This window comes from Trifolium pratense, linkage group LG4, assembly GCF_020283565.1.
Source record: "Trifolium pratense cultivar HEN17-A07 linkage group LG4, ARS_RC_1.1, whole genome shotgun sequence".
Lineage (NCBI taxonomy): Eukaryota > Viridiplantae > Streptophyta > Magnoliopsida > Fabales > Fabaceae > Trifolium > Trifolium pratense.
Window position 1 is genome coordinate 37,052,233 of NC_060062.1, and position 15,021 is coordinate 37,067,253.

Consider the following 15,021-nt stretch of genomic DNA (forward strand, 5'->3'; position numbering starts at 1 on the left):
CCACCCCGCCGAGGAGACATTCCCCTAGAAGGGATAACCCTCCTCGTCGCCAAAGGAACCGATCCCCGGAAGAGAGAGACAATCACCAAGGCCCCCTCTCCCGAAGGATCCGAGAACTCCCCCTACCGGTCGGACTCGAAAAACCACCGGCAATGGACACCTACGATGGCTCGACAGACCCGGACGAGCACATCGAGAATCTTGAAGCTCTCCTCGAGTACAGAAATGTACGAGGCTCTATCAAGTGTAAGCTCTTTCCCACAACTCTGAGGAAAGGCGTTATGGCTTGGTACAAGAGCTTGGCGCCAGGATCCATAGATTCTTGGTCGGACCTGTGCGCCCGCTTCCGAGCTCACTTCACTTCCTCGAGGCGTCACCCAAAAACTGAAGCAACCCTCGAGGCCATCATCCAAGGCGAGAACGAGCCTCTAAGGGCCTACCTCGAACGGTTCAACAAGGCAGCCGTTGAAGTGAAGGTCGATGAGAGCATGAAGCTGTACCTCCTCGACAGGGGATTACATCCAGACAGCGACTTTGCTAAAGCTGTCGGTATCGAAGAGCCGAAAACGCTGGATGCATTCTTCGAAAAAGCGAAGAAGTACATTACCTACGAGGAGAAACAAAGGGCCAAAGATATAAGAAGGCCGAAAAGTCAAGAAAAAACCAGGAACCATGAAAAGGACGAAGCTGGGACCTCACGAAGAGGTAACGAAAAGCAAAGGGAGGAAAGGATAAAAGATTCCAAACCTCCTCGGGGAAAATTCACAACATATACCCCACTGAATGCGTCAAGAGATCGCATTTTCGCCGAAGTCTCCGCTGCGGACTTCAAAAAGGCTGGGATCCACTTCCCGAGACAGCAGCCCATGAAGGCAAATACTGATAGGACGAAATTTTGTCGCTATCATAAAAGCCATGGACACGTCACTGAGGACTGTGTCCACTTAAAAGATGCCATCGAGATTCTGATACAGAAGGGTTATGCCCGAAGATATGTTCAGAACGACGAACAAGCACAACAACAACAACAACAACAAAGGCGGGAGCCTCAAGAGGTCGCAATGGCCATTGATGTTCCCGAGCAGGAAAACAGAGGCATCGTCCCTCAGGCGCTTGCCATCTCAGCACCTGAAATTCCACTCCCATCCCCGGGGTCAGACGAGGGAGCGCTCCTAAGGCATTTCAACGCCCACCTGAATGGCTCATGGGAAAATTTCCCAAAAGCACTGGTGATAACAGGTGGAGGGCTAAACAAAATCACCCTCGGATCGGTAAAAAGGAAGTTCGAGGAGCTGGAAAACGTTTGCTCGGTGACTCCCATCACCATCACCAAACCTGAGGGGGACTCCGACCCGCTGGCCTTCTACAAATCAGAAGTTCCTGGGGGCTCACCAAACTATCAAATACCACTGTTGGTGAGGGCTCGCATGGCAAACTTCGACGTCCACCGCATCCTCGTAGATCAGGGGAGCTCGTGCGACGTAATGTACTCGGGGCTATTCAAAACTCTACAGCTGTCAGAGAAGAACTTGGTTCCATATGTAGGACCCGACCTTCAGGGGTTCAATGGGTCGACTACCAAACCTTGGGGATACGTGGATCTCATCGTCACCTTCGGTGAGGAGAAGGCTATGAAATCCGTGAGGACACAATTCATGGTCGTCGACTGTCCTTCGCTGTACAACTGCATCATCGGCAGAACTACTTTAGCGGAGCTGTTTGCTGTGTCGTCCACCGTTCACTTAAAGCTGAAATACTACACACCGGACGGCCAGGTCGCCACCATCAACGGCGACATAGCTGCTGCGAGGAGATGTTTCGAGGCCGCGGCAAAAAATCTGAGCACCGTGGCAACCCCCAAGAAAACTGAAAAGAAAAATCCGGGGGTAAACACTGTTGGAGGTTCCGTCGACATAGATGCTCGACTCACAAAAAAGGAGCATCAAGAAGAAAAACAAAAGGACCTCACCGATGCTGAAAAGAAAATCTACCGCCCCATCCCGGACGGAGATTTCGAATTGGTGCCCTTAGGCGAAGACCCCCTCAAAGGGATCAAGATTGGAACTGGACTCCCCGACTTGGTCAAAAAGCAACTGATCGCCTGCCTTAAGGACAATGCTGAACTGTTCGCCTGGAGCGCTGCAGAGATGCCTGGTATCGACCCTGAGGTCGCTTGTCACCAGCTGACTTTAGATCCTAGGGCTAGTGCCGTTGTTCAGCGGCGTAGGAAGCAGTCTCCCGAAAAAGCGGAGGCTGCCGAAAAAGCTGTAAAAGACCTCCTCGAGGCAAATTTCATTTCGGAAGCTAGGTATACCACCTGGCTATCCAATGTTGTACTTGTTAAGAAATCGAATGGAAAATGGCGCATGTGTGTTGATTATACCGATCTTAATAGGGCTTGCCCTAAAGACGCTTACCCTTTACCTAACATAGACAAATTAGTAGATAATTCATCAGGATTTAAATTACTATCGTTTATGGATGCGTACTCGGGTTATAATCAAATAAAAATGGCTGAAATCGATAAAAAGAAAACAGCGTTTATGACCGAATCCGGTAATTATTATTACAACGTAATGCCTTTCGGGCTTAAAAACGCAGGCGCCACATACCAAAGGATGATGAACAAAGTCTTCAATAATGAAATCGGTGACATGCTCGAAGTCTACATGGATGATATGATCGTCAAATCCGAAGAGGAAGTCGATCACACAGCCCATCTAAAAAGAGTATTCGACCAAGCGAGAAAGTATAACATGAGATTCAATCCTGAAAAATGCACGTTCGGCGTAAAAGCTGGGAAATTCCTCGGGTTTTACTTAACTGAAAGAGGAATCGAAGCTAACCCCGATAAATGCAGAGCATTCTTTGAATTCCCTACGCCGGACTCAAAGAAATCTATCCAATCATTAAACGGGATGCTCACCGCCTTATCTCGTTTTGTCGCAAAATCCGCTCAACACGCGCTACCTTTATTCAAATTACTTAGAAAAGAATCCGCATTCGAATGGACAAAGGAATGCGAGGATGCGCTACAACACTTAAAACGAGCATTATCCGAACCCCCAGTCCTAACGCGACCCAACGAAGGGGAAACCTTATATCTTTATCTCGCCGTAGCATCGGAGGCCATCAGCGCTGTTCTCATAAGAGAAACCGAGCAAGGGCATAAACCTGTCTATTTCGTGAGCAAGGCTCTGCAAGGACCAGAACTCCGGTACTTACAGATTGAAAAAACGGCCTTAGCAGTAGTCATGGCCGCGAGGAAGCTAAGACACTATTTCTTAGCTCACTCCATCGTGGTTCGAACTGATCAACCGATCAAGCAACTCCTTGCGAGGCCGGATATGACAGGACGAATGCTAAAATGGTCGCTCGAGTTGTCCGAATTCGAAATCTTTTTCGAAAGCAGAAAGGCTTTAAAAGCCCAAGTGCTAGCAGACTTCATAGCCGAGATGACCACACCATCTACCCCGGACAAAAACAAATGGACCATCTTCGTAGATGGATCCTCGAATCCACAGGGGAGTGGTGCGGGTATCATACTCGAAAGCGGTGAAGGAGCGCTCATAGAAGTTTCACTCGAGCTCGCCTTTCCAACCACAAACAACCAAGCCGAATACGAAGCTTTCTTGGCAGGATTAAGGTTGGCTCAGGATATGGAAGCTGAGGAAATTAAAATATTCACGGACTCACAGCTCGTCGCATCACAAATAACCGGGGAATACCAAACAAAAGACGAGCGACTCACGGAATATTTAAACTTAATCAAAGAAAAATTAACCAAATTCAGACAAACCGAAATCAAGCACGTTCCTCGCGAACACAATGCAAGAGCAGATATTTTATCAAAGCTCGCAAGCACTAAGAAAAAGAAAGGCGGAAATCAATCACTTATTCAGGAAACGCTATCCAAACCAAGCATAGTAAAGCCCACCGAGGTATTCCTGATATGCGAGATCGACGCCAACAGCTGGATGACACCCGTGTTCGAATTTCTGAGCACTGGAAACCTCCCACTTGATAAGGAGGCGGCTAAGGTAAAAAGAAGAGCCTGCGCATACGTAATCCTAAATGGAAAAATGTACCGCCGAGGATTTTCCATCCCTCTGCTAAGATGTGTCGAGGAAAGCGAGGTAGCCTCGATCCTCGGCGAGATCCACGAAGGAATAAACGGTCAACACATCGGTGGGCGCTCCTTGGCCAGAAAGGCCTTGCGAGCAGGATTCTATTGGCCTACCATGCAAGCAGACGCCAAAGAGCATGTCAAAAAATGTGACAAATGCCAACGTCACGGGGATATGCACTTGGCCCCTCCAAACGAGCTAAGAACGCTATCGTCCCCGTGGCCGTTTTCTTGGTGGGGGATGGACCTCTTAGGACCGTTTCCAACGGCAGCAGGACAAAATAAATACCTAATAGTAGCCGTCGACTACTTCACGAAGTGGATCGAGGCCGAACCTCTCGCCCACATCACAACATTCAACGTGTTGCGATTCTTCAAACGCAATATACTTGCGAGGTTTGGGATCCCTCAAGTCGTCATTACAGATAACGGGACTCAATTCACGGACAAGAAAGTGCGAGAATTCATGGCAAAAATAGGTACAACCCAACACTTCACCTCCGTCGAACACCCTCAAACGAACGGCCAAGCCGAAGCTGCAAATAGGGTGATACTACGAGGACTCAAAAGAAGGTTGGATGAAGCAAAGGGAAAATGGACAGAGGAGCTACACAGCGTACTCTGGTCTTACCGAACCACTCCACATTCTACAACGGGAGAAACGCCCTTCCGACTGACGTACGGAACAGAGGCCGTAATTCCAGTAGAAACCGGAGCATCCTCCTTCCGAACAGAAGTACCCCTCGAAGGGGAAGACAACCATGAAATGCTCAGAGAGGAGCTCGACCTCTTGGAAGAGCTCCGAGACGGCGCAGCCCTCCGAGAAGCCACTTTGAAACAAAAAATAGCAAAACGGCATGACAAAAAGGTCATCAAGCGAGAATTTGACGTTGGGACACTAGTACTCCGACGCAACCAAAAAGATTCTCGCGAGGGTAAACTCGCGGCAAATTGGGAGGGACCTTATCGTGTTCGAGCCAAAACCGAAAACGGTGCCTATTATTTGGAAGATCTTTACGGAAAAGAAATTCCTCGACCTTGGAATGCCGAAAAGCTCAAACAATACTACAGTTGAGAGAAGTTCAAAACCGTCCCTCAACGAAGGCTGTGTCTTCGCCCATGAGAAGCACGCCTATACAACGGAGGAGTGCTTAGGTACGGGCATGAATCTTAAAACACAAAACAAAGTCGAGACGTTATTGAGCTCGATGATGTTGGCGAGGAAAGCTCTAGACCACGGGGCACCATCGTCATAGTACACGCCCGGTAGAACCCCAGCTCGCGATGGGATGTTCACACCCCGAGGAGGAAAGCTTAACAACAGCCCCTCTCCTCGTTGTTAGTTTGGATTAACATCTCCAAACACTTAGAATGGTTCCCCGCACCTTCTAAGCCCGGCATCTAATGGTACCAGCTACCACAACGATGACCACCATCCAAACACACACTAGCGCGAAGAAAACGAATAGTTCGGCGTATAGAATGTTTGGAAAATTACCAAGTTAAAAACCTCAAAATTAGTCGAGCGCAAACAAAAAGACAATCAACGCATAAGCTTAAAAGCGTCGAGCGTACAAACGATCGATTCGACATTCAGAGGAAATTAAAAGCATCGCCACACAAACCCTAAATCTAGATATGAGATAAAGGCGAAAAGGCAGGAGAATAAATCAAAGTGCTGATAGTTAAAGACCCCGAGGGGCCATAATTGTCTAATACATCAAAAGGGCGAACGAAGCGCCCAAAAGAAAGCAAACTAATTACAAGAGAAAAATAAGATTACATCTCATCATCAGGAGGGGTGACAATAGCTCCATCTCTCACCTCCTTCTCCTCATCTAAACCCTCCTCGTTCAAACCAGGGTTGAGAATCCTAAGCTGAGCCACTGCGTTGTTGAAGCTAAAAGCTGCAGCAGCCACCATGTTCGACTCAAGCTCTTGGATCTTGGCGAGCATATCAGCACGAGAGGAAGAAGCATACTCCCCTTGAGGATCGAGCTCCTTCTCCCGATCTTCAACGACTCCGGTGACTTGAAGCCTCTCCAACTTCCCTGTCAACTCGCCAATCATAGCCTTCTGTTCCTCAACCTTCTGCACGGCGCTGTCCCTCTCCTCCGAAACTGTCTTGAGCCTATCCTCCGCTTCCTTAAGGTTGGCCGAGAGGGTCTTACGCTCCTCCCTGAACACCTCGCAGGAGGCCTCGGATTCCGCCAACCTCCGCTGCAACAACGGCAACTCCTTGCGAGCTTCGTCCCTTTCCTCCAGATACTTGCATTCCCGGCCATTCAAAAAAGTCGCCACCCCGACTAATTTGAGCAGAGCCATCGATTGAGCGGCAATTTCAGTCCGGAGACCCTCGGGACCCATATCCGAGAGGATGGCCTCATCTGCCGGATCAACCTTCACTTTGGTCTCTCCGGTCAACAGTTTCTCATGAGCATAAAGTGGAGGAAGGACGAAATCGTCAGCAGGAACACCGGCAGTCAACCTGTGAGGACCGGGAAGAGGAGGATCATCCTGGCCAGAAAGATCCACAACCACGTGATCCTGACGAGAAGAGGTTTCCTCCTCCAGTCGAGTCCTCTTCGAGCGATCCACATTGGAAGCCGTGGGAGACTGAGGGGCAGAAGAAGTTGTAGCAGCACTGCTCGCCTCCCTCTTGTTCTTGGCAGCACGAGCTTTGCGGAGAGCGGCAGATCCACTAGTCATTGTACCTACACAAATCAGAGCATTAGTTAGCAAAACAGAAGGCGAGCAAATAGAAAAAGCAATAACAGTTGGTAAAAATAAATAAAAGAAAGCTATGAGCATACTCCAAAAAACGGTCAATTCCTCCGAGGTCTCGCAAGCGAGCAACTCTTTCGTAGCGATCACCTTCGGGCAGGTCAACCTTCGACCATCTTCCCCAAGTAAAGGCTCGCCATTCGAGTCACTCAGAAGGAACGGAGGCAAGCCCTCCACAAACTCTAATAATTTTTTATAATCAGCTCTCTCCTCAGCTGACAACGCTCCCAGCGTAAAAACAAATTCTTTGGTCGACATGGAATAATGATCCCTGCGCCAATAAAACGGGAACCTAGCAAAATCCTCCTCTATAGGGAGACCCTGCTCATCAAGCACTTCCTGCCCAAGCTCATCAATGCGATGCCCTCTACGAACGAAATTGTTCCAACCTTTCGTCGTGATTGGCCTAACTCCATAAAACACGGACTTGAACCCCCGAACCGACTCGTCGAACATATCAAAGAGGCGTTTCCGTTGCCTCAAAGAAACCCATCCATGCTTGGTGCTCGGTACTAGGGCTCCCTTCGCGAGCTTCCCTTTCGCCTGTTCCCCCCGAGGACAGCTCCGTTGAAGGCCAAAATGGTAAAAGAATAAAGGCAAGGTGGGGCCCAGGCCTAAATACTCTGCAGTCTTTTCGAAAGCCTTGATAAAGGCCAACGAGTTCGGGTGAAGTTGAGAAGGGGCTAACCGAAGATGCCGAAAGATGGACACTTCCAGATCTGTGAAGGGCAGTCGAATTCCCAGATGCTTAAACGCAATCTCGTACATGGGGATCGTCCCCCAAGCCCAATTGCCGCAGATCCTGTGGCGAGCAGTGGGAATCCGCACCTCGAAGTCTTCGGTAGGAGGAGTCTGAATATCAGTGCACATCGTCTCTGGGATGTCACTCTCGCAACCCTGATAAACTGACTCCGTCTCTCGGGGTTCATCCGCAACCCACGAAACGTCAGCTCGGATGCGAATCGAGGAGGAAGGCTGTTGATCTATGAACGTAAAGTCACTTTGAGATCCCTCAGCCATCTAGAAAACCTGAAAAAGCAGAGGAAGGAAAAATGAATTCGACATTCAAATCCACCCTTCCACCGCCAAATCAAGCGAAAGGGCGAGGATCTCAAACAAAAGATTACGCGGAAACTAAAGGTGACAAATCATCTTTCCGAACGCGAAATTCATGTGAACAACCGAGCACGAAATGCATATGGTGCTCGACACTGTTCTAAGCTAAAACCCAACCGTCAGTTGGTGAAAACAAGCGATTTCTCGCCGTAAAAACCGCGAAAAACCCCTCTTTTGGGGGGAAAAGGGTGCTAATCACCACCCACAACCATCAAAAGGGCTACCCAAACTACACAGGAAACCAAATTACAAAACCCCTACCGCGTGAACTACTTACAACAATCTAAAGTAAAATCCAAACAAAATCTTCAAAGATTAAAAGGATAAAACACTTACTTGTTGATTAAAGGAAGAGGCGAATGAGGAGTTTGTAGTACAAGAGCAGAAGAAGAGCAAAACCACCAAGAGAAAGCTTGAACCGGAAAGGCAAAATAATGGAGAAAGTAGGTGAGAAACTGTAAAGTTTCAAACGAAAAACCTTCCCTCCTATATATAGGCCAACGCATCCGTACAGGAAAATTCGCGCCGCTTCCGTCTGAACCACAGGATCGATCTAACGGTCCGGATCAATCACGATCAAGTGGCCCAGATTTGATCTCAGGAGAAACGAAAAGGCGCGAAAATCCAACGGTCCAAAACGACCTCGAAGTTCAAATCTCAAAGGATAGCCACTCGAGTGCTATTGCATAGCCTTTACACGTGGCGAAAGGAAACGAAGCGACTCGTCCTTTCAAGTCACACCCGTCTGCTCGCGCAAATCTCGCGAAATCCAAGACACCACATCCCGAGAAAATTGCGACCAAATAAGGAAACGCAAGATCCTCGGAATCCTTCCCCTTATTTCTTTGCCAAAAATACGGGGAAGGCCGCAGCAACCGAATGAGAATACCGCGCTCCTCGACAAATTCATAAAGTCGAAAACATGCTCGAAACAGAAGTCCGGTTTTCGATCGAAAAGTCCGCTCGGAATAAAGCAAGAGTGCAAATAAATTAAGAGCATATATAAAGCAAGAGTGCAAATAAATTATGCTCGGGGGAATCAAAAGAGAATTATTTTATTAATGATAGTCCATTACAAAGGGAAAAGGATTACAAAGGGAACCGAGCACCTAATCCTCGTGCTCGGAACCTGAACTAATCGCGGAATCCGAGTCAGTCCACAACACCTCCTCTGGCCATATCTTAGCCTCTTTCCCAACCTGAGACCCTCCTTCACCAGAGGCAGGGCCAGGAGGATAGCGGTGGGGAGATTGACGAGCCCTCAGGAACTCCTCGATTGCCCCAATGAAATCCGCCGATTCGTCGGAACTTGAGGTGTCAGAAGTATCCGAGGAAGGGAACATCACCTTAGCTTCTTTCCCCTTTTGAGAACGAGCCGGTGCAGGCTTAGGAACTTCCACTCTCTATTTCCCTCTTCGAGACTCAGAACCATCAGCAACAACCTTCTTGGAATCCCTATTATCCATCGCTAGCCTTCAAACTCAGGATATGGGAAGCCAAAGGATAAGCAAGTATTTATAGCAAAACTTGCCACCCAAAGGACCAGTCACCACACCTGACATCCCATAAATGCGAGAGGCGGCTACAGATACCTAGGATTGACCACTTGGAATAAACGATTTTCCCTTTCCAAAGTTTGACTTTGACCACGGGAACACTGCGAAAATTCAGCTGTCCAACTCGGATCTCTTATGTTCGACAAATCGAGATGAATCGATAAAGCTTCAAGTCATTACCCTCGCCTACGAGCATAACGACTTGGGGGGCTCCTGTTCTGGGCCGAGCTTAGAGCTCGAGCATCAGAGGGTGTCGAACATACATACCATCCGAGCACGTCCTAACGGTCAGATACCCTTGCGTATTGTAACGGCCGTAAACCGGAATGATGAGCATTTACTGCACATCAAGGCCTCCAAGCCGTTTTCCGGCAGCCACTTGATGGCCATTAATGCCATCAAGGGCCTTAGCCCAGCGCTGGGGGCTATATATATGCATCTCCACTTCATTTGCAAGGTACGCATTTGATAGCTAAGAAAACCTTACACACATACTGACTTGAGCGTCGGAGTGCCTGCAGGTACACAACCCCCCTCCGCTCCAACAGGGGTCTCAAACGCTCTCAACCACCGCAAAACGCCGGCGAAGTCGCATCATTCTGGTCAACACGATCATGTATAATTTTACAAAATAACTTACTTTTAAAATAACTTATAACATAAAAGAGTATAATGGAAGTGTTTGTTTCATGAATTCTCAACATATTTTCTGGAAATCCAAAGTTGGAAATAAAATTATCGTGTTTGTTAAAATGGAACCAACAATTCCATGGAAATAATTATTTATCCTCCACAACCAACATAAATAATAATAACAATAAAAGAGTAGAAAACTATAAATATGTATTAGATATATTGGGGTCTTTAAGTATTGAACTTTATATGGTAATAGTTTAATAATCCATTAAGTATGTATTACTATAAATCTATGTATATAAATCTTAGTTAGTTCTCCTAAAAGTTGAACAGAGCGGTACCGGGCGCATGTTTAATTCCTGATTGAACCGGCCGGTCCGGTTTTTATAAAACTAAAGGTTTTCTATACTACTAATTTGTATTGAAATTTGTGTATTTTGTATTAAATATATAAATTTTTAATAAATAATTATTGTTTTTCAATAAAAAAAAAAAAATCACTTTTGTCCACTTTAACATGTGCACATGTTATTAGACAAACCTTAAAACTAATAACATAAAAGTTAAAAATCTCATAAATTAGTAGATATTCCAAATAGACACAAGATAAACTACTCAGAACAATTAATTAAGTAATTAACAAAGTGAAGAAACAACGTACTCAAATTTCAGCCAAAACAGAAAACGTTTGGTAACACACTTTGGTCACGTGCACCGATATTCTTCTTCTCCCGTCTTGCTCTCTGTTCCTCTTTCACAGTGGGGCGGACTTTTTTTTCTTACGCACACTCACTGTTCTCACAAAATTGCAATTCTTTTGTTGCCACTCTTGCAACTCACACGTAAACTAGGATTCCATATATCCTTTTATATCATCACACACACACACACAAGTCACGTGGGCCAAGCCCACAAAAACATGACCCTTTTTTTTTCTTTTCAAATTTTTTTTTGTTCCCACTTTAGGATAACCCAACAAATATTCATAGGAAAATATTATTTAGGAAGAATTTATTATTTATTTTTAGTTATAAGAGGAAATTTAAGTTATTTATATACTCATGTAATTAAAAGATATTGTTGCAATTTGTGGCGTTTAACCCTTATTTACTATTCCTAATATACCCTTATTTAATCATTTCACTTTTCAAAAGTATTTTTTGTTTATACTCATGTAATTATTTATATACTCATGTAAATAATTAAAAGATATTATTTATATACTCATGACCCTTTGTTTTGGTGTTTATTTTTGGCGTTCCGCATATATACGGCGTCTTGTTATGTATTTAATTTTTTACCGGTCTCTGTTCGTCTTGTGCAGAGACCTGGTTAATAATAGATTTGCTGTTAAAAAAAACAAAAGATATTGTTGCAAGCATAACCGAAAAATCCTAATAATCAGTGTTGAAACCAAGTAACTGCAAGTTACAATCTAAAAGAAAACGTGCATATTAACATGACTTGGTCAAAGAGTAAATTAATTAATTTAATCATTATATAATAATTAACTTTAAAATAAATTATATGTACAAAATGTACAACAATCCCCCACAATTTATTTTAAAGTTTAAAAGAGTACTCAAAATCATTTTCTGAATTAACATGTAATGCATCAAACTAGCTATATGTACCAGTCCTAGACTGATAGTACTTAACACACAGTAACATTGGTGTAGCAAGCTATATGAACCAATGATACTTAGTGTATGTTAGCGGTATATCAATCGCATTACACCCCACAGTTCTTGTTGTTGCCGCTGTGTTGCGCGAATAGGTCGTACGCATGCCTGGATTCTTTCATGAGTGCTCTAGAGATTTCGCCAAGATCTCATACAAGCGGCCCCACTTGACACTCACATAGGTGATTTCATCAAGTGTATGCTGCAAATTATACACCACCCATAAGGGATATGAAATTCATTAAAAGCTTTATATAGTAAGCTTAACCTCTCAATAATGCAGTGTCTATCACTTTCTCACTCACACTATAGGAAAAGGACTAAGACAAAAATTAATTAGCTAATTTTTTGTGCTAGCAGATCTAACAAGTAACTTGTTCTTACATATATGAACCTTATTCATGGGATCTCCAATCACAAAGTTGGGTTCCTATCACTTGTTGATTTCAATTGGCTAAAGTCCAATTCCCCTCGATGTATCACAAAATTATTTCATCCCAGGGACTTTTTCAATCCGTACTTTATACAAATGATGAAGACATTTTTCTTTCATAAAGTAATATTGACTAAGACGTCTCTAAGTCAATCAATCTCATATATTTATTCAAGTCTATAACAATAACTTGTTCTCCACGATAAAACTTTACATCTTTGCTTAGTTAACTAAGCAACAACATTCTCACTTAGAACAATTAAATTCACTTATTGATTTTATTCTCATCGGTTCTTATATTCGATTAACATCATTGTATTATTTTAATACAATGGTTCATCACATTAAGCAATATCTCATATATTGTCAAACTAACTTTCATAATATATTTCATCAGGTCTACTTAGATAAATTCTAAGTGACAACATCTCCACAAATGAGAAATTAAAATTCAAGCTCAAGATTTGATTTATTATAAGGTCTACTTGAAAGACTATCAAACGACAACACCCCCATATTTGATAATACAGGTGAATTTTATTCAGGTCTACTTGAATTATTTCAAGTGACAGTGCTCCCTCAATAAGGACAATTTATAATTCCGCACATAGAGATATATTTTCTCATAAACAAATTTCACTAAACATCATTGTATTATATACAATGGATAATTCACAATTTCTCTAAACATCATTGTATTATTTTAATACAATGGATAATCCACAATATACCATATTATAGTTTATGATATCTCAAAAATATTTTATGAATCACATTCATGTTCAGGTCTACTTAGAATATTTCTAAACGACAATATTTTTAAACACATATGTAACTCTATGAATTTTTCAATATTATATCTCCGAAATTTGCTTTCAACAATGCTCTACAAATTTACATGTTTTAGTGGAAACTAATATTAGTGCATCACTTGAATGGACAATATAAATTGTGAACCGCTAAGTATCATAAAGATTAAAGATATACAAAACTTAACCAAGTTGATTGGGCTCAAGTGGCAAGGAGCTCCTTCTAAGGACGTACCCGGGGAATATCGGGTTCGATTCCCAGGGGGAACAACGCTTGGCCAGTGCGCATGCCTCTACGCACGAGCTGGATTAGTCGTCCACCTTTGGTGGGTCGGAACCAGTGCGAAAGCCAAAAAAAAAAAAAAAAAAAAAAGATATACAAAACTTTTACATCAATTTATATTTACTCAATCATACACTTCACAGAATATTTATCCATAAACTTCTCAATTATACTCAAAATAAATTTTGACCGTAATGAGATAAACCCCACATTAAAAAACCATTTTAAACAAGGTGAAGTGCACATGAAGAAATTTCAGCTTTACAAATCTTCTATGAATTATACACATCTATGTAATTCAATTTTATGCAAAATAAATTTCCAGTTCCCTCAATTCTACACATTTAACTGCACATAATTTTTCAATATCTAGAAACACTGTGAGGTGTGTCACATAGAAACAGGAAACCTTGTATACAATATTGCTTCTTCAATTTAATGGCCACTAATAATTTTGAATAAATAAAACTACTAGTGACCAAAGAGGGGGCATTTTCCAACACTCTAGAGCTGCTGTCTTCACCAACTTTATGGATAGTTGTAACCTCCTTGACCTTACTACCACAGTAGGCATTTTCACTTGGCATCGTAACCATAATGGTTTACGCATTCTCTCAAAGAAGCTTGATAGGGGTCTTGCTAATGTTGAGTGGCGCCTAGCCTTCCCATAAGCTTTTGTTGAGATTCTCTGCAGATTTCACTCAGATCACAATCCTCTTCTCCTCCGCTTTGGAGGCGTGCCGCTAGCCTCCGGTCCCAGACCCTTTCACTTTGAAGCTGCATGGATAGATCATAAAGACTACTCTGCTTTGGTCGATAAAGCCTGGAAATCATCCAACCACAACACTATTATTGCTCTTAACAATGTCAGGCCAGACTCTATCTCTTTCAATCATGAAGTTTTTGGTAACATCTTCAAACGAAAGAGACACATTGAAAGCAGACTTAAAGGCATTCAAAAATATCTTGAACGTGTGGATTCCCTTCACCACGTTCTCCTTGAAAAGGACCTTCAGCATGAGTACAATCACATCCTCTTCCAAGAAGAAATGCTCTGTTATCAAAAATCTAGAGAACAATGGGTCAAATTCGGGGACAAAAACAGCTCTTTGTTTTCATGCTCAAACTATCATTCGAAGAAAGCGTAATAGAATCCATCGGCTTCAGCTCCCTAATGGTATTTGGACATCTGACAGTTCCATCCTTCAACAAGAGGCACAACATTACTACAAAAGTTTTTTTTGTAGCAACTAGCATAATACTACCCCCTCTTTCACCAACGGTAGCCACCCAACTATTGACGATTTAGGCAAAATCTCCCTTACCAAACCGATCACTAAAGAGGATGTGACAATTGCCTTAAACTCTATGAAACTTTACAAGGCTCCGGGTCCTGACGGTTTCCAATGCATTTTCTTCAAACAATATTGGCATATATTCGGTGACGACATTTTTAATCTCGTCAAATCAGCCTTCCAATCAGGATACTTCGATCCAACCATTTATGAAACCTTGATCTCCCTCATTCCAAAAATCGACCCCCCATATACTTTCAAAGACTTCAGACCGATAAGCTTGTGTAACATTGTCTACAAG